Below are 10,050 nucleotides of genomic sequence, written 5' to 3' on the forward strand. Positions count from 1 at the left end.
CCCCCGAGAGGAGGTGGGAGTCACCCAGGTGGCTGCCCTAGTTCCCTCGGGGGTGCAGGCCTTCTCAGCCCACTCACCCTCAGCCAGTCACAGAAGGTGGAGGTGGCAGTCACAGAAATGCTCAGCAGTTGTGGAACCAGGCAGACATCAAGCAGGACCCCCTTCTCCAGATTGCTTGTCCCCATCAGAGGCTCCTGAGGGTGTCGCCATGCCCACACTCCCAGGCATGGGCAGCCAGCTCCACCTCCCAGCCCCATCTCGGCCCCTTTGCCTGGCATGGGGTGGTGGTTAATTTCTTTCACTGTGGCAAAATATACATAGCATAAAATTTGCCATTTTGACCATCTTTAAGCATATGGTTCAGTGGCAATAAGAACAGATCCAACCCATCAACCAATCCATCTCCAGAACTTTCTCATCTTCCCAAGTGGAAACTCTGTGCCCATTAAACACCGATTCCCCTTTTCCTCTCCGCCCCAGCCCAGGGAACCTCTCATCTACTTTTTATCTCTGTGTGGGTTTTTTTTGTCTCTTATTTTGAGATTTTTGTCTCAGTGAACATGCCTATTCTAGCACATTCATTACCTCATGTATTACCTCATGTATATGGGATCATACAGTGTTTGTCCTTCAGTCTGGCTGATTTCCCTTAGCACAGTGTCCTCAGGGTTCATCCGCACAGCTTCATTCTAGCATGTGTCCGAATGTCACCCCCTCACGCTTCTTAAGGAGGGTTTGTTCAACCGCAGTCACTCTCATGGACCCTCACCCTCCACAACCACAGCGCCGCTGACTGAGAACACACATAGTGGCAAAGGTAGCCTGGAATTTAGCCCATGCTCTTGTGTTATGTCTTTAAAGCACAAGAGCTCCGACAAGCATGTGCACATCACGGTTTGTGCAGTAAAGACCAGCGGTGTGTTGTGTCTGCAGGCAGCGGGCGAGGACGGAGCTCTCCAGCCCCGGCTCTGACTCCCTGCCCGCACCCACCATCTGGCGCCTCAAGGCCCAATGCCCTGTGGTTTTGTCCAGGGTGCCCAGGTGGGCATATATATATCTCCATCCCCCACTTCACATCAGGAGGGGAGAGAGTCCTTAGGCCACCCCCTCTGGCCAACAGTTATCCCAGGCAGCCAAAATAATGACTGCCCCATAGCCTGTGGAGTTTCCCAGGCTCCCACACGCTGGCTCTGTCCTTCATTCCCTCTGCAGTGCTCCAAGGGCAGCTGGACCAAAATGCTCTTCTCTGAACCTCACGCTCACCGTGCATGCCACGTGCCACTAGCCCAGGATCCTCGGGCCCCAAGCAGTGCATTTCCGAAGGACCCAGGAGTGCCTAAGGATATGTAATGGTTTCCTCAGCCTACGGACACAACAGAGGCCACACTGCATACCGCCTGGAACCGGGGCGCTAAGCAAACCTGAAATGTGGGGCAGCCTTTGCCATCAAGGGAGCCTCTCTTCCCCCACCCCCGAGTTTCTCCTTCCTTTCCCTTCCAGCCCTAAGAAGTCTGGAAGTCCACAAACCTGCAGGTTCTGGAAAGTGGAGAGAGGGGGGCCATGAGTTGCCATGGCGATGGCAGCCGCTGAGAGATCCTTGCCCACCCTACAAGGGAGGGGAGCGGTCTGAGTTCCCCTAACCACTGTCAGGGCGTGGGGCGGGCCAAGGGGAAGGACAAGACATCTCTACCGGAGAGCAGAGACCAGTTGCAAGAATTATGTAGCCACCACTTGAGAACGAAGCTGCGATGGGCAATAGTGTGCAATCAGGAAGGCTCACAACAGCCCGGCGAGAAAGGGATCTGCCTTCCTATTTATAAAAGAAAACGAGTCAAGTGGGAAAGCGAACTTGCAAACTGCCTCTTGTTAAGAGTGAGGTCCGGGCTTGAACTCCTGGGGGTCAGGGGGTACTCTCTGGGAAAGGGCGAGGCAGGCAAGCCGGCAGAGCCAAGGCCCCTGGGTCTTCCTGGAGGGGAGCGTCCCAGGCCTTCCCTGAGTTGGCAAAAGGCAATAAGGTGGCAGAAAGAAACACAGTTATTGTAGGAAAATGGGCCAAGTATCAAGTCCAAAGGATAAAGGAGAGGGAGAGACCAAATGCGGGAGAAATCAGCAAGGTCAAAGCTGGACAGTCCGGTGGGGCAGGTCGCAAGCAGGGAGGAGCTGGAGGGGAAGGTTGGGGCAGGCGTTCCTTACACTTCAGTGACCGAAGGTAGTGGGCAGACGCCATCCTGGGCCTGCTGCGTTGGCTGTGGGAGAGCCAGCAGATTGGGACCAATCCCTCTAAATGCAGCAACTGGACATTAGGCAGAGGACGTGGGTCTCACAATGAGCAGATCCTCGGTCACTGCTGACACCACCTCTCACAACTCAGGTTGCACTGTGGCAGTGACAGTCAGAGGGGGCCCCTGTGCTGCCTGGCTGTACTGTGGGGACCCCATTCATTACCTCTTCTAAGGGTGGAAATAAGTCCATCAGTTGGGAATGGGGGCTCTGCTTCTATCTGTTGCTTTTGAAGTGTGAGAAGCCCCAGCAGTGTAGATGGTCAATTATCCAGAAGCCAGGCATCCAAGGATGGTCCCAGCTCATTGACATGGCTCACCAGTAACTCATGCTAACAGCCCCCGAGGCTCAGAGGTGAGTGTCCAGGCCCCAGGGGGTGCTGCCCGGCACAGAGGTGGCTCTACTTAGGGCCAACTTCCAGTCGCCCTGGGGACTTCCAGTGAACCTCCGCTGTCTTTCCAAACCCCAGGAAACACGGTCCTAGCCTCACACAAGAATTCAGAATATCTGATCACTATATATATAACTGCTTCACTTATACTGATGCAGTTTTTAAAACTATATACTATAAACGGGCATTTATCTTCTGCCTTTATTTTAGGAGGAGATGAAAGTTGGGGGGATTTCTTCTGTAGAATTTGTTGAACTGAACATTGTCAGGTATTTACTTAAAACAAATAAAAACCTGCGCATACTATGTAATTTTTCAAACTGTGAACACCGTTACTTCACTTCAAGAGTGACTATTGTGACTTGGCACTCTCGTGACATTGGTGGCCTAGATTTTTCAATCAACTGAAACGCAAATAAACTCAGCCAGTTTGAATTTTGGCAATGCTGGATTGCTAGAGCTGTTTTCTCATGCAGCCAGTTAAATGTGTAAACTAAATTATGATGGTGGTTAATGTTTAGAACAACAGCAACATACGACGTTTATAAAAACAACATACATACAAGTGAACTAAAACCTGTAAGTTACTTAGAACGGTGCCTCACACAAAGTAAGTGCTCAATAAATGTTAGCTATAATTGCAATTGTCATTCAATATAATTCCCAATGGGTTTGCAAGTAAACAGAAGCCCATATCAAACTTGTTAACAAAACAAGAGAATTTATGTCAAAACTTAACAGTAAATACATACACACCAGTTGGAAAATGGGCAAGACAATCAGCTGACTCCAGGGGAGGGAGACACTTGGGCTACTGCAGAGGATGCCATCCAAATAGTCATTGTGCAAATGTCAGGCAAAGACTGAGTTAAAATCTTTCCTTGCAAACTGCGCAGACCATCATGAAGCCTGGATTAGAAGGAGCTCAGAGTTATATGAAGAAAACAAAATCGCTAATTTGAAAAGATATCTGCACTGTTCTGTTTATCGCAGCATTATTTACAGTAGTCAAGACAGTGAAGCACCCTAAGTGTCCATCAATCTTGAATGGGTAGAGATGTGATACATATATACAATGGAAGATTACTCAGCCATAAAAAAAGCATGAAATCTTGCCATTTGTGACACATGGATGGACATAGAAGGTATTGCACTAAGTACAATAAGTCAGACAAAGACAAATACCGTATGATTTCAGTTACATGTGGAATCTAAACAAACAAACAAACAAATAAAACTGAAATAGACTCATAAACCCAGAGAACAGACTGATGGTCTCCAGAGGGGAAGAGAATAGAAGGATGGGAGAAATAGATGAAGAACATATAGAGTCACAGGCTTCCAGTTATGAAATAAATAAGTCACAGGGATGAAAGTGCAGCATGGGGAATGTGGTGAATAATACTATAATATCCTTGTATGGTGACAGATGGTAACTACACTTACCAGGGCGAGCATTTTGTAATGTATGTAATTGTCAAAACATTGTATTGTACTCCAAAAACCAATATAATATTGTATATCATCAACTGTACTTCAACAAAAATAAGGTTAAATAAAATAAATGAATAAAAGGAGCACAAAGAGATCAAAACCTCCAAAATAAAAAATATGATGTCTTAACGCTTTGATTTCAACAGATACTACAGAAGATAACATCAACTACAACGCGGACAGGTACGGTGATGAGAGAAGCTGCCTTTCCACCTGCTGAGGCCAAGTTCACAGCAGGGGCTCCAGCACCCCAGTTATCCAAAATTTAAATAACACCCAAGTGAAGATTCTCAAAAGAAGGTACTGCAGCAGGTATATCTTCGTGAAGATCTGAACATTCCCGTGAAGGAACTGACAGTTATGACCTCATGGGTTTAGCCAAGGAGGGGAGCAAGTGGCCACATTAAAGAGGAATCGGCACAAGCAGTGGGGTTGCGGGTGGAACTAGCGTGGCTGCAGACTTCCCCGGTTAGTCTGGGTGAAGCTACCAGGACAGCCAACAGACCATTGAGCATGTCGTCACACTCTGATTGGCAGGACCTTTGCTGTATCATCACAGACCCGGATGAGAGGGGTGAGAAGAGTTCATTAGGTAAAGAAAGTGCAGGAGAAGGCAAAGATTCTCGAGGAAAAGTCAGACAGGCATAGGAGCAATGGAGGACTGGTAGAGAGGTGACGGAGCCCTCTGTCCTCTGGCTGAAGAAAAGGGTGAGGGTCTTGCAACCAAACAATCTTTCCTGTTCTGCTTCTGAAGCCCTAACATGGTATTGTTTTGATTCACAGTGTGTACGTTTGGTATGTGTGGCTATTTACTTTTTGGCCTAAGAATGTCACGGTTATAAAATTTCCTGGGTGTCCATTTCTGGGATTACCTTTGCAGAATCATAACTCAACAACCATTTACCATAGAAGAGTTAGCATAGACCCTGCCCAGGAAATGTAGAATTTAGTCTGCAGTTGTGTCATTCTACTCCACTGACATCTGTGTTACAAGTGACCTGCTCACCCAACAAATTTGGAAGGAACTTCCTTAGGAGACAGCAGTGGTCTCACGCTAACCCATGCACGCCAGCTCCAGCTGGCGCACCCTGTGTGCCTGCACACTTGCACCTTGGCCTGGTTGTCTGAGGGTGCTGCCCCCACCCTTGTGTTACTGTGGCACTTCTCTCCTCAAGCTTTAGGAATACCCTCGCTCACATTTCCTTGCATGACAGATCTCTGTGTCTTGTCTGTCCTGGTAGCAGTTCTGTCAATTTAGATGTGACTGTGGTATAGACAATAAAATGATTTTAAAATGAGTCGTTCCCTTTCTTATTAGTGTACTGCTAAGCATGACAGTCATGCTCTTATGCTCAGATCGGCACACTGGATTGTTATCCAAGAGCTTTCTCTGCAGACATGTAGGATGGGGGTAGCACCCCTTTTCTCCCCATCATGTATCAGTGCTTTACTACTCAGCTTACTGAGATGATTGTGGAATTTTGGGGTACTATAAATATATGATTGTAAATGGAAAAAAATTGGGCAAAAAATATGAAGAGACATTTCATTGGTGAAGATACACAGACAAACATACACATGAGAGAAAGTTCACCATTAGTAGCAATAAGGGAAATGCAATTGAAGACCACAGTGAGATATCAGTGTACACCTGTTAGAACAGGTGAAATAAGGAAATGACAGTGCCAAGTGCTTCTGAGGATATGAGGAACTGGAACTCATACACAGCTGGAGTGAGTATGAAATGGTATAACCACTCCAGACAATAGCCTATCAGTTTCTTTAAAAAAAAAAAAGCGTACATTCACCATACAATCCAGCAATTGCATTCCTGGGTACTATTCCCAGAGAAATGCAAACATGTTCACTAAGAAAACTGTAGTACACAAATGCTCATGACAGCTTTCTTTGTAGTGGTCCCAGACTGGAAACAACCAGAATGTCCCTCTGCAGGTGAATGGTGAAACAAACCATGGTCTGTCCACACCATGGAGTACGAGTCAGCTGACAGTGAGGAGACTATTGGATGCACAACAAGTTGGATGGATCCCAGGGGAATTATACTGAGCAAAAAACAGCCAGTCTCAAAAGGTCATGAAGTGTATGATTTCAGTATAGACTACTTACAAAATGACAAAATTATAGAAATAGAAAACAGATTGGTAGGTTTTAGAGATAGAACAGTGGGAAGAGGGGTTACCATAAAGAGATACCAGTAAGAAGATCTTTACGGGGTGGAATAGTTCTAGATCTTGCCTGCAGTGGTGGTGATCCAGTATCCCAATGTCAATTTCCTGGTTTGTTATTGCACTAGAGTTATGTAAACTGCAACCATGGGGCAAACAGTGAAGGGGACATGAGACCTCTCTGTTTTACCTTTGCAGCTTCCTTGGGATCTACAATTATCACAAAATTAGAACCTTTGTTTTTTAAAGGCAAGAGGAGGGTCAGGGATAGTTTACGGAACCCAAGGCAAAGAGTGTAACGCCTCCCAAGAAATAACAACTAGACGAGCAACCATTGAATCAGTCTCTCTGTCTCTTGTCTTTATGTTTCTCAGTCTGTCTGTCTCTGTCTCTGTCTCTCTCCGCTCTTGTAGCTCTGGGAGTAAAGAGGTTCCCCACTAGGGGCAAGTTCTTTGTGAATCTGATAAAACAGAAGGAGGACAAGGGGAAGGGCAAGTTGGGAGAAAGTTTTTATTGCTCACAGTTCGCTCAGGATTTGCTAGCTCCATCCCCTCTGGCCACAAATTCACTCTCACCCTGCCCACCCACCCCTTCTGGCAGGAACTCCATGGGCAGGCCCATGGTGACTGATGGGCACCAGACCAGTTAGGTACCAGGAATGGAGGGGAGGACAGAATGGCTGATTTTTCTCCACTCCTTACCCCAGATCACCGGAGGCTCTGCCATGGTAAACATCCATTGGTATGTATATGGACTAAGGCCAGGTGGGAAATTCTGGACATTCTGGGTAAAAACTTCCAGCTACCCTACACCCCTCTTCACAAAACTGTGTCCTTTTTTGTAGACTACCACCTCCTCTGTCCCATGTGCATGGCTGCCTCGCAGCACGAAGGACCCTGTGCCTTCCAGCAGGACTGGTATCCTTTGCCGCTGGGCCACACAGAGAAATCTGTTTCACTCTCTCTTTGATTCATTTCAAAATTCTCCAAAAAACAAAGTCAATCAGCCATGTCTGATAGGAGGCCATGCGTCATTCCATGGAAGGGAGATGCCTGCCAAGGGGAACACCTTCCGCATCTGTCACTGAGGCCCTGATCCCAGGTGATGCTCCTGTGTCTCCCCGATCAGTCTCAAGCGGGTCCAGTCCATACAGGAACTGATAAAAATCTGCTGTCTGTATCCTGTCTGATGGAGAACATTGGGAGAAAGACTGGACAAAGCTGCCCCTTAAATATGAAGAGGGAAGGGGCCTCCGAGGAGAACCATATGTTGGTTGCTGGATGTCTGAGAAAGCTGGTGGCTATCGCTTGTTGACTCCAACAGGCACTTGGAGGAGCTGCTTGGTGATCCAGTAAAGCCACTCCAGGTTCTACCCCCCAGGGACACAGTCCTTGTCCGGGGTCTCCCAGGGCCACCCCTGGCAGGAGATTGGGAGGAATTGGCTGTGAGGCACTGACACCTTCTGAAAGGAGCTGGACACCTCTGGGCTTTGGTCTGGGCTTGACTGAGACTGAGAATCACCAGGGTGTGGATCTGTGTTGCTCTAAAGATGCTGTTCTCCAGGCTTGAGAGTATAATACTTTTAGAAACCTTAGTTGGCAGTCTGTGGATTTAATTTAAGGAGAAGTCAGATTTGCTGGAAACTTTTCTAGACAGCTTGCTAAGCTGGGAAGCCAGAGGTGAGCCATGTCTGGGGGACTTCAGTTTCTTAGGACACCTAAGGTCTGTGCCCATGTTCTCTGCTCACTAAGTTTTTCTTTAGGGTGTAGAGGGCAGTGGAGAGAGTCTGCTTTAGCTCCTTAGCTCAGTAGAGCACCCCAAACCTGATCCCAAGACATGCTTCATAGTGACAGGCATTGCCACCTCTGTCCAGCAAAAGGATGCAACAGACAGACCTGGAAAAACTGTTGAAGGATCAAGGCTCCCCAGTGGCCCTGCTGCACCCTCCAATGTCCTCTTTCCAGTTACTGGGACCTCACTATATTGTAATTGGTGCACCACATTTAGTACCTCATGTGTGATGCTGCACAGAGTGTTAAGTGCTGCAGCTCAGAAAGGCCTACAGCGAATTTCAGGAATGGACTCCAAGTGGTCTCAGCTCCTATGCTGTAAGCAGAAAGGACCTGCAGGAGCAGAGTTGCGTAACTGACCTGTTTTCCCCTATCCTTTCGGCCCGGCAGCCTTAGACCTGTTCAGGCCTCCCGTGCATCTTACTGAGGTCCCAAGAGGAGCCAGCACAGTCAGAGAGCCTTAATGTGGCCTTTCAAGTCTGCTAAACCAGAGCCTAAGGAGGAAAATTGTCCAAGTCCCCAAGAACTGGCACTAAGTTCACCAGCTGTTGAGTCTGTGTTGCCCTAACACTCCCCAGACCAGAAGGGCGGAATCCTTATGCCCCCAGGCCTGAAACGGGCCAGTTGTGTGATTACGTACAACTTCATTATCTGGTACCAGGTTGTATTTTATTCAGTCTTTTGGCTGCAGACTAACAGGAAACTACCACAAGTTGCCTTATGCAAAAACCAGAAGTTCATCAAGTTTATGTAGGGGATATCTCATAGAAACCAACACAAAAGGGCCGCTGGGTTGGAAATGGGAACCGGAAGCCAACAGAATCCCTGCTCTCCCTCTCTCTCCTCCTGCCTGCCTGTCCTTCCCCGTCTGTCTCCCCGTCTCCCTCCCTCTCCCTCCCGCCTACCTCTCTCTGGATGTGGACGTGCACCCCGCCCCTAGCGCCACAAGGTCATGCGTGTCCACACCTGCATCTACATACAAGGCTGTTTCCTTACATCTCAACAGACTCTGCTTCCTGGGAACTGGCCATCCCACGTTTCTTGGGCTGACAGAGAGACAAACTAGCTCTCTTTCAATCCCACCTTCAAATATCTGGGTAGGAGAACCCATCAGGCCCGATTTCAGCCCGGAGTGTGTGGCTGATGTCAAGGACCGGCCAAGGGCTTGTTGCGTGGTGGAAATCTGCATGGAGCACGGGTACCATTCTCAGCACGGGGCATTGTGGAGGGCTGAGCAGACATCCCACATGTACTCCACCAGGGCTAGAGACTAATAATAAAACAGTGATATTGTGCTCATCACAAAAATGCCCTTGAGCAAAAGGTAATGGTCAATGGCAGAACACTAGCACTGGGTTAGGCCAAAATGAGAAAAGCTGGAAGTGGGAATATTTGCTTGATGCATATCCTGGCCCCTGGCAATAGAGCCTCCCCTTCCCCAGTGCAGAATCCCCAGGGGCTGAGCCCCCTGGTTAGAGATTCCCTCCTGTGCTGTGTGAGCACAGGTGTTGGACAGGGTTGGGGGCTGGGAGATGAGAGGGCCACCTGCCTCTTTAGCCAAGGTCACCATTAGCAAGCTGTCCAGTTCTGTCTGCTGCATGCTTCTCTGTGTGGAAGATGCTGGAAACAGAGAGCTGTAACCACCTATGGGGTCATCCTGGCACATTCCTTGCTGCCCCACTCAGGAGTGCAGAGAGAACAGTGGGGAAGGGGCCAACTGGTAACTCCCCTTCAGAATTTAACTTTAGGGACAGCAGGGACCTGGGGACTATAAAGATATGTTAAAAAGAAACAGGGGAATAGAAAAGAATAAACACAATCCTGCCACAATGATGAGAAGCCACTGCTACTGTCATTCACCACGTGGTTTAGGATCTGCCTCTTTCTGCTCAATGGCTTCAGAACCATT

General features: G+C 48.1%; 1 pseudogene; it reads left to right on the forward strand.

The window, feature by feature from the left end:
* The first annotated feature begins 3,520 nt into the window (after window positions 1–3,520).
* On the forward strand, window positions 3,521–4,813 carry LOC108394321 (V-type proton ATPase subunit D pseudogene; annotated as a pseudogene).
* The last annotated feature ends 5,237 nt before the right edge of the window (window positions 4,814–10,050 follow it).

Source organism: Manis javanica, chromosome 3, assembly GCF_040802235.1.
Source record: "Manis javanica isolate MJ-LG chromosome 3, MJ_LKY, whole genome shotgun sequence".
NCBI lineage: Eukaryota > Metazoa > Chordata > Mammalia > Pholidota > Manidae > Manis > Manis javanica.